This window comes from Sorex fumeus, unplaced genomic scaffold (genome assembly GCF_029834395.1).
Source record: "Sorex fumeus unplaced genomic scaffold, SorFum_2.1 ptg000053l, whole genome shotgun sequence".
Classification (NCBI taxonomy): domain Eukaryota; kingdom Metazoa; phylum Chordata; class Mammalia; order Eulipotyphla; family Soricidae; genus Sorex; species Sorex fumeus.
The window spans coordinates 1,946,427-1,959,818 of NW_026606110.1; the positions used below are offsets into that span (position 1 = coordinate 1,946,427).

The 13,392-nt window shown below is 40.1% G+C and overlaps 1 protein-coding gene across 5 annotated transcripts in view; it reads left to right on the forward strand.

The window, feature by feature from the left end:
- Positions 1-13,392, forward strand: part of VPS13B (vacuolar protein sorting 13 homolog B) — a 667,453-nt gene that overhangs the window by 171,205 nt on the left and 482,856 nt on the right. The gene's annotated exons all lie outside the window — the stretch shown is intronic.

Consider the following 13,392-nt stretch of genomic DNA (forward strand, 5'->3'; position numbering starts at 1 on the left):
CAGCGAGGAAGAAAATGAAAACCAGAATGGGAGCAGGTACTAGCACGTTGACAGTTCTAACGGGCTGTGGCAACCTCATTCATCAGTGGTCTGGACTTTCACTTGCCAGAAGAGAGTGGAGACAAGGGTGGAATTGGAGAGTGATGTTCCATTTCCCGTAGCTCCACTACAAAGCTAGTGGCAGGTGGACTGTTTATAAACGCGCCTCACTCTCCACTTTACATGAAATCTCTGTTTTGGCCTCAGTGGGGAAGAAGGATTTTTTCTTTGAGAATTTCTAACCTAGGTCTTTGCAGGCTTAAATTTTGTGTGTGAAATAGAAATATGATAAGTCAATGTAAAATGGGATGGTAGATAACTTTTTTTGGTGTCCGGTAGTAAACACAAGTGTTTTCTGTGTCCCGACTCAGAAAACGAAATTACCAGAAACTTGAAAGTACTGTACTAAGACCAAGGTGTCAAAGAAGCCTCCAGTGACTGACTCAGGTTCCTAGAGTATCTAATAATGGCATTATCAGAAACAGTATATTTAATGTTAAATGGTGACATTTAATGTTAGGAAGTAAAAGAGAAATTTGAAAGTGTGAAAGAAGCACATACATTGTCAATAAGATAATATAAGGAAATGAAAACTGCAGGCTTTGGCAGTCAGAAGCCATTGGCTAGATTCAGTTATAGTTCAGACACATCCCAAAATATTGATGGTGAACACAAAATGAGTAGAAGGAGAAACCCCAGAATGAAGCATGGAAATCTGAAGTACAGGTCAGCAGCAAAGCTGCTGTCCAGGGATACTGGGAGACATTTCTGGACAAAGAGACTCTGGGGAGCAGAGACCGGAAGAGGAAATAGAGACTTTTAAAATGCTTAGAACTTATGCATCCTCTAAGTAGATGCATTGTAGTGAAATTTCACTGTGCAAAAGATAAACATAAGCCCTTAAACCCAAGGAAAAAAATTAGTGGCATTATTTACTAACATTCCATGACATATTCGATATGCCAACCACAGTAACAACAAAGTCTCCAATGGAGACGTTACTGGGCCCGCTCGAGCAAATCGATGATCAGCGGGAGGGCCTTTACCTTACCTTACCTTATTTTAGGGCTGGAGCAATAGCACAGCGGTAGGGCGTTTGCCTTGCACGCAGCCAACATGGCCGACCCGAGTTCGATTCCTCCGCCCCTCTCGGAGAGCCCGGCAAGCTACCGAGAGTATTCGATATGCCAGACACAGTAACAGCAAAGTCTCCAATGGAGACGTTACTGGGCCCGCTCAAGCAAATCGATGATCAACGGGAGGGCCTTTACTTTACTTTTCATTTACTAACATTAATGTTAGCTTTTTTTTTTTTGTAGTGGGGTACAAATGCCCTTTCCTGTACTGTCTCTCTGTGGCTTCAAGATATTTTGTAACTCAACTATGAAATTCAGTCATCACTGTCACTGTCACTGTCCTCCTGTTGTTCATCAATTTGCTCGAGCTTGCCCAGTAATATCTTCATTGTGACAATTGTTACTGTGTTTGGCATATCGAATACATCATGGGTAGCTTGCCAATCTTTGCCATGCAGGCGAGATACTCTCGTTAGCTTGCCGGGCTCTCAGAGAGGGGAAATTCAGTCATATTTTCTTTCATTTTAAAAACCACACTTTATTGTCATCAATATGTGATACTAAGAAAATTCTAAAGACTCCACCATAAGGGGCTGGAGTGATAACATAGCAGGTAGGGCATTTGCCTTGCACGCAGCCAACCCGGGTTCGATTCTCAGCATCCCATATGGTTCCCCCGAGCACTGCCAGGAGTAATACCTGAATGTGTGAACCAGGAGTAACCCCTGTGCATCGCTGGGTCTGACCCAAAAAAGAAAAAAAAAGTAAGACTCCAACATAAAAAGCCTCTAGAAACAATAGATGTTGTTGAGGTGGCAGGCTGCAAAATCAGTGTGGAGAAATCCATGTCACTTCTTACATAAACAGTGATATAGAAGAGAAAGAAATTTAAAAAATACTGTTTAGAGTTGTGCCTCACAAAGTCAGGTACCTGGGAATCAGGCTAACCAAGGAGCTGAAAGATGCATACAAAGAAAGATACTATGAAATACCACTAAAAGAAATCGAAGAGGTGGAAGGAAATGGAAACACATTTCTTGATTGTGGATTGTAAGGACTAATATTGTGAAAATGACAGTCTTGCCCAAAGCATTTTATAAATTCAGTGCAGTCCTTATAAAAGTACTCCTACATTTTTAAAAAGACATAGCTCAAACACAGTTGAAATTTATACAGAGTAATAACCTTTCCCCCCAATAGCCAAAGCAATCCTAGAAAAAAAACATTAGGAGAGGCTCATTTTTCACCACCCTCAGACTATATTATAAATCTGTAGTATCCAGTGCAGTTTGGTTAAATAAGAATGAATTCCCAGACCAATGGAATGGGATTGAGTTCAGAGATAGATCCTTAGGTATGTGTACGGTTAATCTTTGATAAAGGAGCAAAAAGTATGAAGTGGAGCAAGGGAAGCCTTTTCAAGGTTTTGGATCAAAAACTGGTTGGTCACATGCAAGAAAATGAACTCAGACCCCTAACACCATGCACAAAAGTCAAAATGGATCAAGACCTCAATAACATACCTGAATCCATAAATTGTATTGAGGAAAACATTGGTAAAACATTTCATGACATTGAGTCTGTGGTGTCCTCGGAGATCCAGTGCCATTGGCCGAGCAAACAGAAGCAAAGGCAAGCAAACGGGAGCATGTCAAAGTAAGGAGCAGCTGCACCGCCAAAGGAACGATGGCCCCGCGGACCGCGACAGGAGATTGCCCACCACACTTGATAAAGGTTGATAGCCAACGTACATGAAGCACTGGCAGGATTCTACAAGATTTAAAAAACAACTCTTCAGAAACTTGGGGGGGGGGGAGGGAGAGTTAACGAACAGATATTTCCTCAAGGAAGACAAATGGGTGGCCAGAAGGCGTCCGTAGACATTGCTCTGCGGGCCTTGCCGTCAGGGAAATGCCCGGCACAGCTCTCCCGCGACTGCCGCTCTTGGACGTGGCTTCCTTCCCTCTCCTCTTCTCCTGCCTACTTCCGTTGTCACGTTCTCTGGTGACTGCACTGGGTCCATGTGCATCTTGATGAGGGAGAATTACCCTCCCTCCCTCTTGTGGCATGGGGCAGCACTTGCCAATTTACTGCAGCCAACGTGGGCGGGGGGACGGGGATCAGCTTTGTGGCCTCATGCCTGCAAGGCTGACACTCTAGTGCTGAGCTATCCCTGAGTTTCTGTGAAAGTCTTGAAGCTTCCTTTCCTCATTGCAGGGCAATTCACTTTCCCTAGTTAGAGGCCCGAGTGATGCAGTTTCCTCTTTGCCCCTCAGCGGCATTTAGGAGGAGCTTCACGTAAGCCCTGGTACCGTATGTGTCTGTGTATGTTTGTGCTTGTTTGTGTATACCTGTGTGTGTGTGTGTGTGTGTGTGTGTGTGTGTGTGTGTGTATGAGTGTGCGGGCAGTCAGGGGAAATTTTTCTTGATTATTCTGTTATTTTCTCCATTTTGCTTTTATAGGTTTTCCAACTTTTGCTTTTGATTTTATGTTGACCCTCTCGTTTTCTGGTCATTTCTCTCCTGTTATCAGTTTCTTATTTTTATTTATGGTAGACTCCTTCAGCTGTGTTTTTCAGTATTTCTATTACTTTAGAGAGAATTAATAACTTATCTTCAACGTTAATTTTTGAAAATTTCAACCAAGCACCCCGTTCCTATTATTTTATTTTCTGTATTTTCTTTGAGGATGATACTAATTAATAGTCATGAAAGTATTATCTTTAAATATTAATGACATCATCATTATTATAAGTTTGCCTTTTCTGTCATTATCTCTTAACCACAAGCGTTTGTGTAGTGTGTGTGTGTGTCCACATCTGGCTGTGCTTAGGGCTTGCTTGTGGCTGTGTGTTCAAGGATCATTCCTGATCAGAGTCAGGGAACCATCAGGGGTGCTGGGAATTGAACTCATTAGCTACATGTAAGGCAAGTTCCTTAATCCTTGTACTGTTTCTCGGGTCCCTCAAGTTATTTTTCTGTGTTTTAATGTTTACTTTTCATGTTAGTGATTTTACCGACTATCTAATGATTTTTCAGTTTGTCAGATAACCTACCGAAATGTAAGTGGAACATGTATGTGAGGTTTGACCTAGTTGCGTGACTGGTGTAACTGTAGGGGAATTGATGCTGAATCGTTGTTGTTGCTGTTGTGGATTAAGCAGTATTCCTGTCTGTCTTTTAGACGAGATAGTTTTCACTCGGGGAGAAATTTTTCCCTTTCTTTTCTTGAAGTCTGGCACTCTTAGTTTTTAAAATGTAGAAGAAAGCCAGTTTCCCTCTCTATACTAATTTTAGACCACCCCCCTTTCTTTGGTTATATCCCATAGTCCAGATTCTTCCTGGTCCAACTTTCTGGTGGACTCGCAGACTTTTACTGGGATGAATTTAAAGTCGATGCAGAGCTCTGTGTGCACAAGGCACATCTCAGCCTCTCTGTGCTCTGCACTCTGAGCTGCCTTCTGTCTTTTGGCTTGTCTTTCCTGGTACTGCCCATCCCCTTGCTTCTTGGTGGAACATCACACACAAGCTCATTTTTTAAAAAATTTTTATTAGTGAAACACTATGAGGTACAGTTGTAGACTTACAAATTTTTGTGCTTGGGTTTCGATTATACAATGATCAAGTGCCCATCCCTCCACCAGTGCCCATTTTCCACCACCACTGATCCAAGTATTCCTACCATCCCCCATCTCTCCCTCCCCTTCCCCCCTCCCCCCGCCCCATTCCACCCTGCCTCTTTGGCAAGGCAGTCCCCTTTGTTCTCTCTCTCCTTTTGGGTGCTGTGGTTTGCATTGAGTGACAATCATGTTTGGTCTATAGTCCACTTTCAGCATGCATCTCCCATCATGGGAGGATCTTCCCAACACCTTTATTTGGTGCTCCCTTCTCTATCTGAGGTGCCTTCCCCTAGCATGTGTGGCTGGCCTCTAAGCCGAGGAGTGAACCTCCTGGTACTTATCTCCGGCTATTCTTGGGTGTTAATCTCCTATTTTTTTACTTTATATTCCCCAGATGAATGCAATCTTTCTATGTCTGTCCCTCTCTTTCTGACTCATTTCGTTTACCATGATACTTTCCATGTAGTACCACTTGTATGTAAATTTCATGACTTCATCTTTTCTAACAGCTCCAGAGAGGCAAAAAAGTATAGCCATAGTGACATCTGCACTTGTTTGTTCATTGCAGCACTGTATACAATAGCCAAAATCTGGAAAAAACCTGAGTGCCTTTGGTACATCTACACAATGAAGCTCATTTTCTTTATGTTGCCAAGTCATCTTGTTGTTGTTTGCTCATCAAAGATCTATCTTCCAAATTTTTGTAATAGTTTTTCTTCTTGGTGAGCTACATATTTAGTTTTTGTTAATTTAGAACCTAAAGGTTTTTTTTGGCGGGGTGGGGTGGGGTCGGGTGAGGGGAAGTTACATTTGGCAGTGCTCAGGGCTTGCTCCTGGTTTTGTGCTCAGAGATTAATGCTGATAGTGCTCAGAGACCGTATGTAGTATTGGGGATTAAAAAGGGGATTCTGTGCACAGGACAAGCACCCTAAATCTGTTGTATTGTTTTGTCACTCTAACCCCAAATACCCTAAAAGTTTTAAATGTTTTGTAGTGGTATTTAGGGATGGAATAGAAGTAACTTGCATATGACTTGACGCCTTCATCTTTTTCATCCACACACTTTTGTATGTGGATCATTTGTCTCAATTTATTTTTTAACTTTGTAAATGATAGTTGCAGTTCTTTATTAAAAAATAAACTAAAAACAAATGTTCCACATGCAAAATTTTTGTCAGGCAAGAAACATGGTAGATAAGAATTTGGGTTAATGATTCGACAGAGGACTAAAAATATATGTTAGGGGTTGCTCTTCTTTCAGAAAAAAAGTAAAATAAGTAGATGAAATAATCATCCATTAGTTTATGTAAAATTCTATCAGAAAATTTTAGTGTTTTTAGATTCTTTGCTTGATTGTGAGTATGATGTCAAATTGACTTCTATTTAGACAAAGTTGGCAAAACCCTCCATGACATTGAGGCTAATGGTACTTTCAAAGATGCCACACCACTGGCCGAGCAAGTAAAAACAGAGATAGATAAATGGGACTATCTTAAACTAAGAAGCTTCTGCACCTCCAAAGAAACAGTGACCAAAATACAAAGACAGTCTACAGAATGGGAAAGGATATTCACCGAATACACATCTGACAAGGGGTTGATAACAAGGATATACAAAATACTGGTGGAACTCCACAAGAAGAAAACATCCAACCCCATCCAAAAATGGGGCAATGAAATAAACAGAAACTTTCTCAAAGAAGAAATCCGAATGGCAAAAAAGCACATGAGAAAATGCTCTACATCATTAATCATCAGGGAGATGCAGATCAAAACCACAATGAGATACCATCTCACACCTCAGAGACTGGCCCACATTCAAAAGAACAAAAGCAACCGATGCTGGCGCGGATGTGGCGAGAAAGGGACACTCCTTCACTGTTGGTGGGAATGTCGACTAGTTCAGCCCTTTTGGAAAACAGTATGGACGTTTCTCAAAAAATTAGAAATTGACCTCCCATTTGACCCAGCGATACCACTCCTGGGAATATACCCCAGAATGGCAAAAATGTGTAGTCGAAGTGACATCTGCACTTGTTTGTTCATTGCAGCACTCTTTACAATAGCCAGAATCTGGAAAAAACCTGAGTGCCCAAGAACAGATGACTGGTTAAAGAAGCTTTGGTACATCTACACAATGGAGTACTATGTAGCTCTTAGAAAAGATGAAGTCATGAAATTTACATACAAGTGGTACAATATGGAAAGTATCATGCTAAGCGAAATGAGTCAGAAAGAGAGGGATAGACATAGAAAAATTGCATTCATCTGGGGGATATAAAGCAACAAAATATGAGATCAATACCTAAGAATAGCTGAGATCAACACCAGGAGGATTACTCCATAACTTAGAGGCCAGCCGGATATTCTAGGGGAAAGGGCAGTTCAGATAGAGAAGGGAACACCAAATGAAAGGTGTTTGGAGGATCCTCCCAGGAGGGGAAATGCATGTTGAAAGTAGACTATGGACTGAACATGATTGCCACTCAATGCCTCTTTTGCAGACCACAACACCCAAAAGGAGAGAGAGAACAAAGGGGAATGCCCTGCCACAGAGGCAGGGTGGGAGGGGGGTGGGGGGAAATGGGCACTGGTGGAGGGATGGGTATTTGATCATTGTATGACCGAAACTCAGGCACAAGGATTTCTAAATCTACAACTGTACCTCATGGTGCTTCACTAAAAAAAAAAAAAAAAAAAAAGATAAAAAAAATTGACTTCTATTTGCTGAACCATAGGATTTTCCTTTTCCCTTATTCTCTTGTATTCTGGCAGCAATATTTGAATAAGTAGGTATGCAGGTGATTTGAAAGGCAGTACTTCAAATATAAGGCATTGTTACTATCCTTAAGATTGTCCTGTGGAATCTTATCTGCCAGTTGTTATCTTAGCAAAATATATGTCTTTACTTTAAATCAGGTTCTCTATAATGTTAAGCTGATTTTTTCAAGTTAAATTCCTTTTGACCAGTTTACAGCATTTTGACTTCCACATGTAATAATCATGAATAGTGATTATTTTGATAACTGCTAGAAAGTAATGTTGCCTGTGTCCCAAACCATAATTTTTTTAAGTTTCAATATTTTTCCTCTTTTTATTTCACCATGTTACATCCCTAATGAATTTCTTTTCATGGGTTTCAGGAAGTATCATTTTCGCAGAACACATTGTGAATGATGCCCTGAGTTGTATAATCGAAAATGCTGTGCTCCTGTCTGCCCTCCTAGTATTTTCTTTTGGGACATTTTACACATTTTGGTTTCTTGATATTGTGGAAAGAAACCAAAGTTATATTTTATTGACTTTTTACAATGAACAGTTTAAATTTCATAGTAAAATGAAGAGAAGGCATAGACATTTCTGGGTCACCTCTGTCTCATACCTTTATGACCTCCTCACAAGCAGAGTGTGTTCATTACAACTGCTAACTTTACTTGGCAACCGTAATCACACGGTTACGGTTGTAGGGCGGATTAGCTTTTTCTTGTTGTTTTGATGTTTGGGACACATCCAGGGCTTACTCCTGGTTCTGTGCTCAGAGAATATTCCTAGAGGTACTTGGTGAACCATTTTCTTGGTGAAACATTAGGTGAATGGTTACTTGTTGAACCATTTGATGAATTAGGAATTGAACCGGAGTCAGCTCTGTGCAGTGCAAGCATCTTAGCACCGTAATGTTCTCTGGCCCCCACAATTAGTTTTTTTTGGGGGGGTCACACCTGGCGATGCTCAGGGGTTACTCCTGTCTCTATACTCAGGACTCACTCCTAGCGGTGCTCAGGGGACCATATGGGATGCTGGGAATTGAACCTGGGTTGGCCGCATGCAAGGCAAACGCCCTACCCGGTGTGCTATCGCTCTAGCCCCACCATGATTAGTTTTTTTTTTTAGTTTTTATTAGTGAAACTCCATGTGACACAGTTGTTGACCTTAAAAATTTTTGTGCTTGAGTTTCAGTTATACAATGATTGAGAACCCATCCCTCCACCAGTGCCCATTCTCTACCTCCAATGCTCCCAGCATCCCTCCCCCGCACCAACCCTCCATTCCACCCCACCCCTGTGGCAGGGCATTCCCTTTTGTTCTCTCTCTCCTTTTGGGTGCTGTGGTTTGCAAAAGAGGCATTAATTGGCTATCATGTTTGGTCTATAATCTATTTTCAGCATGCATTTTTCATCCTGGGAGGGTCCTCCCAACACCCTTTACTTGCTGCTCCCCTCTCTATCTGAGCTGCCTTCTCCCTCAGCATGTGCAGCTGGCCTCCAAGCCATGGAGTGAACCTCCTGGTTACTTATCTCGGCTATACTTGGGTGTTAGTCTCCCAATTTGTTACTTTATATTCCTCAGATGAATGCAATCTTTCTATGTCTGTACCTCTCCTTCTGACTCATTTCGCTTAGCATGATAACTTTCCATGTAGTAAAGGTAAGGTAAGGTAAAGGCCCTCCCGTTGATCGTCGATTTGCTCGAGCGGGCCCAGTAACGTCTCCAATGGAGACTTTGTTGTTACTGTGTCTGGCATATTGAATACTCTCGGTAGCTTGCCGGGCTCTCCGAGAGGGGCGGAGGAATCGAACTCAGGTCGGCCATGTTGGCCGCTTGTAAGGCGAACGCCCTACCCGCTGTGCTGTAAATTTCATGACTTAATCTTTTCTAACAGCTGCATAGTACTCCATTGTGTAGATATACCAAAGTTTCTTTAACCAGTCATGTGTTCTTGGGCACTCAGGTTTTTTCCAGATTTTGGCTATTGTGAATAGTGCAGCAATGAACATAGAAGTGCAGATGTCATTTCGACTGTACGTTTTTGCCTCACCAGGATATATTTCCAGTAGTGGTATTGCTGGGTCAAATGGGAGCTCAATTTCTGATTTTTTGAGAATCGTCCATACTGTTTTCCAAAAGGGCTGAACCAGTCGGCATTCCCACCAGCAATGAAGGAGAGTCCCTTTCTCGCCACATCCATGCCAACACAGGTTGGTTTTGTTCTTTTGGATGTGGGCCAGTCTCTGTGGTGTGGGATGGTATCTCATTGTTGTTTTGATCTGCATCTCCCTGATGATGAGTGATATAGAGCATTTTCTCATGTGCCTTTTAGCCATTCAAATTTCTTCTTTACACCCACAATTAGTTTTTACCAGCAATGTTCTTCATTGTTGATTTTCAAGAAATGCTTCATTTATTTTTTTATAAATCTGATACTGTGACATGAAAAATAAATTACTTTAAATGAATATAACTCCTGGGCTGGAGCGATAGCACAGCCAGTAGGGCATTTGCCTTGCAAGCAGCCAACATGGCTGACCTGGGTTTGATTCCTCCACCCCTCTCGGAGAGCCCGGCAAGCTACCAAGAGTATCTCGCTCGCATGGCAAAACCTGGCAAGCTACCCGTGATGTATTCGATATGCCAAACACAGTAACAACAAGTCTCAAAAAATGGAGATGTTACTGGGCCCGCTTGAGCTAATCGATGAACAACGGGAGGACAGTGTTCTGTTCTGTTCTGAATATATCTCCCATGCCACTCAGCAATGTCTCTTCTAGGCCTCTATCCCCAAAAACAAACACATAAATTTGAGGTGATATTTGCATACCTATGTTCATCATAGCATTTAATATAGTTGTCAGGATATGGAAACAACCAACATTTCCACCTGTGGATGAAGGGATCAAGAAGTTGTGGAATATTACTTGATGCAATACTGTGTGACTGAGAGAAAAGACCAAATCATGTAGTTGGCCACTGTGTGGAAGGGACCTGAGGACGTCGTGCTGAGTGAAATTAAGTCAGAAGGAGAGAGACCAGTACATTATGATCTCTCTCACGTTTGAGTACATAAAAATACATGATATGGGAGCAAGAAGTGGCCCAAGATATCAGAAATATAACGAGTTGGTCTACAAAACTGAACTTACCTGGGAGTCAGGGGTCTTTGGAGCACTGGTGGAGGGTGGGCACTCTGATGGTGAATCTGGTATTCAAATCATGTATGCATAACATAAATTGAAAGATCTGAGAAATGTAATAAAATCAGTTTCATAAAAATGTAGACTGGTCTTCATAGAATTAGTCTGAACGATGTTATTATCTAGATATGAGAATCTCATTGGTTTCAAGAGTTTCCTATTAAGATTCTTACATATCACATGCATTCAATACTAAAAATGAGCTTTTAAAATTTGTGATTCAGGGTAGGGCTCTACCCTGAATCACAAATTTTGTAATTGGTTAAGAAAGTGGTGTCACAAAATAATTTAAACTAAAGTCATTTTTGCTTAGTCATAGTTTTTATTTTCGCAGCTATCAGAAGCTAATATTTGAAAAAAAATTTATTCTAGCACCATCAGCAACCATTTTGAAAATCTCTCAGAGGTTCTTGTTTTCTGCTCCATATCTATTTTTCTTATATTTCTGTAAAAACCAGCAGAGAGTCTTACCTTTGCAGACTTTAGGACTCAGGGAGGATTTTATTATGTTTTGTAACCCTCTAATCATGTAATGTAATGGATTGGAATAGGATTAATTATCCACTGATTATAATTTCTTGCAACTGCAGTCAGTTTTAATATGGTGGGTAGCTCTGCTCCCTTATAAGAAGAAATGTGATCTAGGCTTACTAATTTCTAACTTGAGCCTTGGGCAAATTATTTACTTCTTTAAACTTTGGTTTTCCATATGTGAAGTGAAATAGTAATTGGTATGTAGGATGTTTGTATGGGTGTTTGAATAAATGAGATAACAAACTAGGCATAGTGCATAGAATTTAGTGTTAGCTGCTATAATTAGTACTACTGCACTGCTATTAGTACTGCTAATATTGGTACTAGTATAAATATTATGTAAGTATTGTTGGTATCATTAATTTCTGATATTTAAAAATTTTTGAGTTATGGATTTTGAAAATATAAAATAATAGAAATATATATAAGTGCACTTTCTGTTCCTGTTTGGAGATACCAGTTTATCAAGTATTACTTCAAATGGAAACAACAAATGTGACTATAGGAAAATTTTCAATCATTCCACATTTCTATAACAGTCAAAGGAAGAATTTTGAATAGGTCCTTCTAAAGGAATGGTTAGTATGTAAAAGAAAGTGTTTCTTAAAGTCACAAAAATTATTAAAATTCTGTAGTTATTTTCTAGTTATTTCTGTATTTATTTAAATGAGAGAATTCTGGGGATCATCTGAAGAAAGTTTGGAGCATTTGTGGAGTTAAACACTAAATTTTGGGGTTAAAGAGTTCAGAACAATTATCTCTAATAGGAAGTTTAGCTTGTTTTAATTGCATATAGTTCCACTATATATAGGACTGGAGTGATGGCATATAGGGCTAGAGCAATAGCACAGTGGGTAGGGCATTTGCCTTGCATGCGGTCGAAGTAGCTTCAATTCCTCAGTCCCTCTCGGAGAGCCCGGCAAGCTACTGAGAGTATCTTTGCCACATGGCAAAGCCTTGCAAACTACCCGTGACATATTCATATGCCAAAAAACAGTAACAGTAAGTTTAACAATGGAGATGTTACTGGTGCCTGCTCGAGGAAATCAACGAACAATGGAAGGACAGTGCTACAGTGTGATAGCTCCACTTAAGAGAGTTTCAGATAGGAAAGATGGCATAGAATGGGGAAAAGAAGGAAAATGACTGAGGTAGATGTGCATGAGTATAGGCAGTGGTTACATCTTTTGTGATGGGATCAAATTTTTTTTTGTTTGTTTGCTTTTTGGGTCACACCCGGCAATGCACATGGTTACTCCTGGCTCTGCGCTCAGGAATTAGCCCTGGCGGTGCTCAGGGGACCATATGGGATGCTGGGAATCGAACCCAGGTTGGCCGTGTGCAAAGCAAACGCCCTACCTGCTGTGCTATTGCTCCAGCCCGGGATCAGATTTTTTTATGTTAAATGTTATATACTCTTACTACTGACGGTAGGCTTTTGAGCAAAAGTTACTTATCTAATTCTTTGTATCTGTACCTCTAATCCTTTAAATCCATAAAATGAGAGCAATTAAAATTCTTTATTCTCATCCTTTAAATGTGATAACCTGCTTTTTATGTACCAGCAAATGTTAATTAAAATGAGTATTTTTATGATACTGTCAGTATAATGTTCTTAATGTATCTCTGCTTACTTAATTCTCACCTTTCCTTCTTAAAATGATTTTTTCCCTTTTAAATTGTTTACCCTTCCATTCATTTCATGGAAATTGTTTAATTCTATGCTTTTATGTCCTTTAGCAAGCATATTGTAGAGACATCAATATGCACTTTGAGGATTGATTGGTAGAATTTACTTTGTAGAATCAATGAATCAATTTTATAGAAAAAATATTTCCTCCCAAATGAAACATAGCTTTATTTCAGAAGTAAAATTTTTACTCTATATTTAAAAACCCAAATATAGTGCTTTCAGTATTCCTTTTTAAGAATAAATATTGGTTTAGAATATTTTGTTTCTTTAGCTTGATTAATGAAGACCTGACTGCGTAAGCATGGTTATGAGAGATCAGCCCATTCATTTAAAAATTGCATCCTTTCACCTCCTAAACACTAAACTCTGAAACCTAACACAAATACTGTAAGAACATCTGAGGTAGATAATTAAAGTATAATTAAGTTTAAATGCCTTGGTGAAGGAATATAAAAATTATTT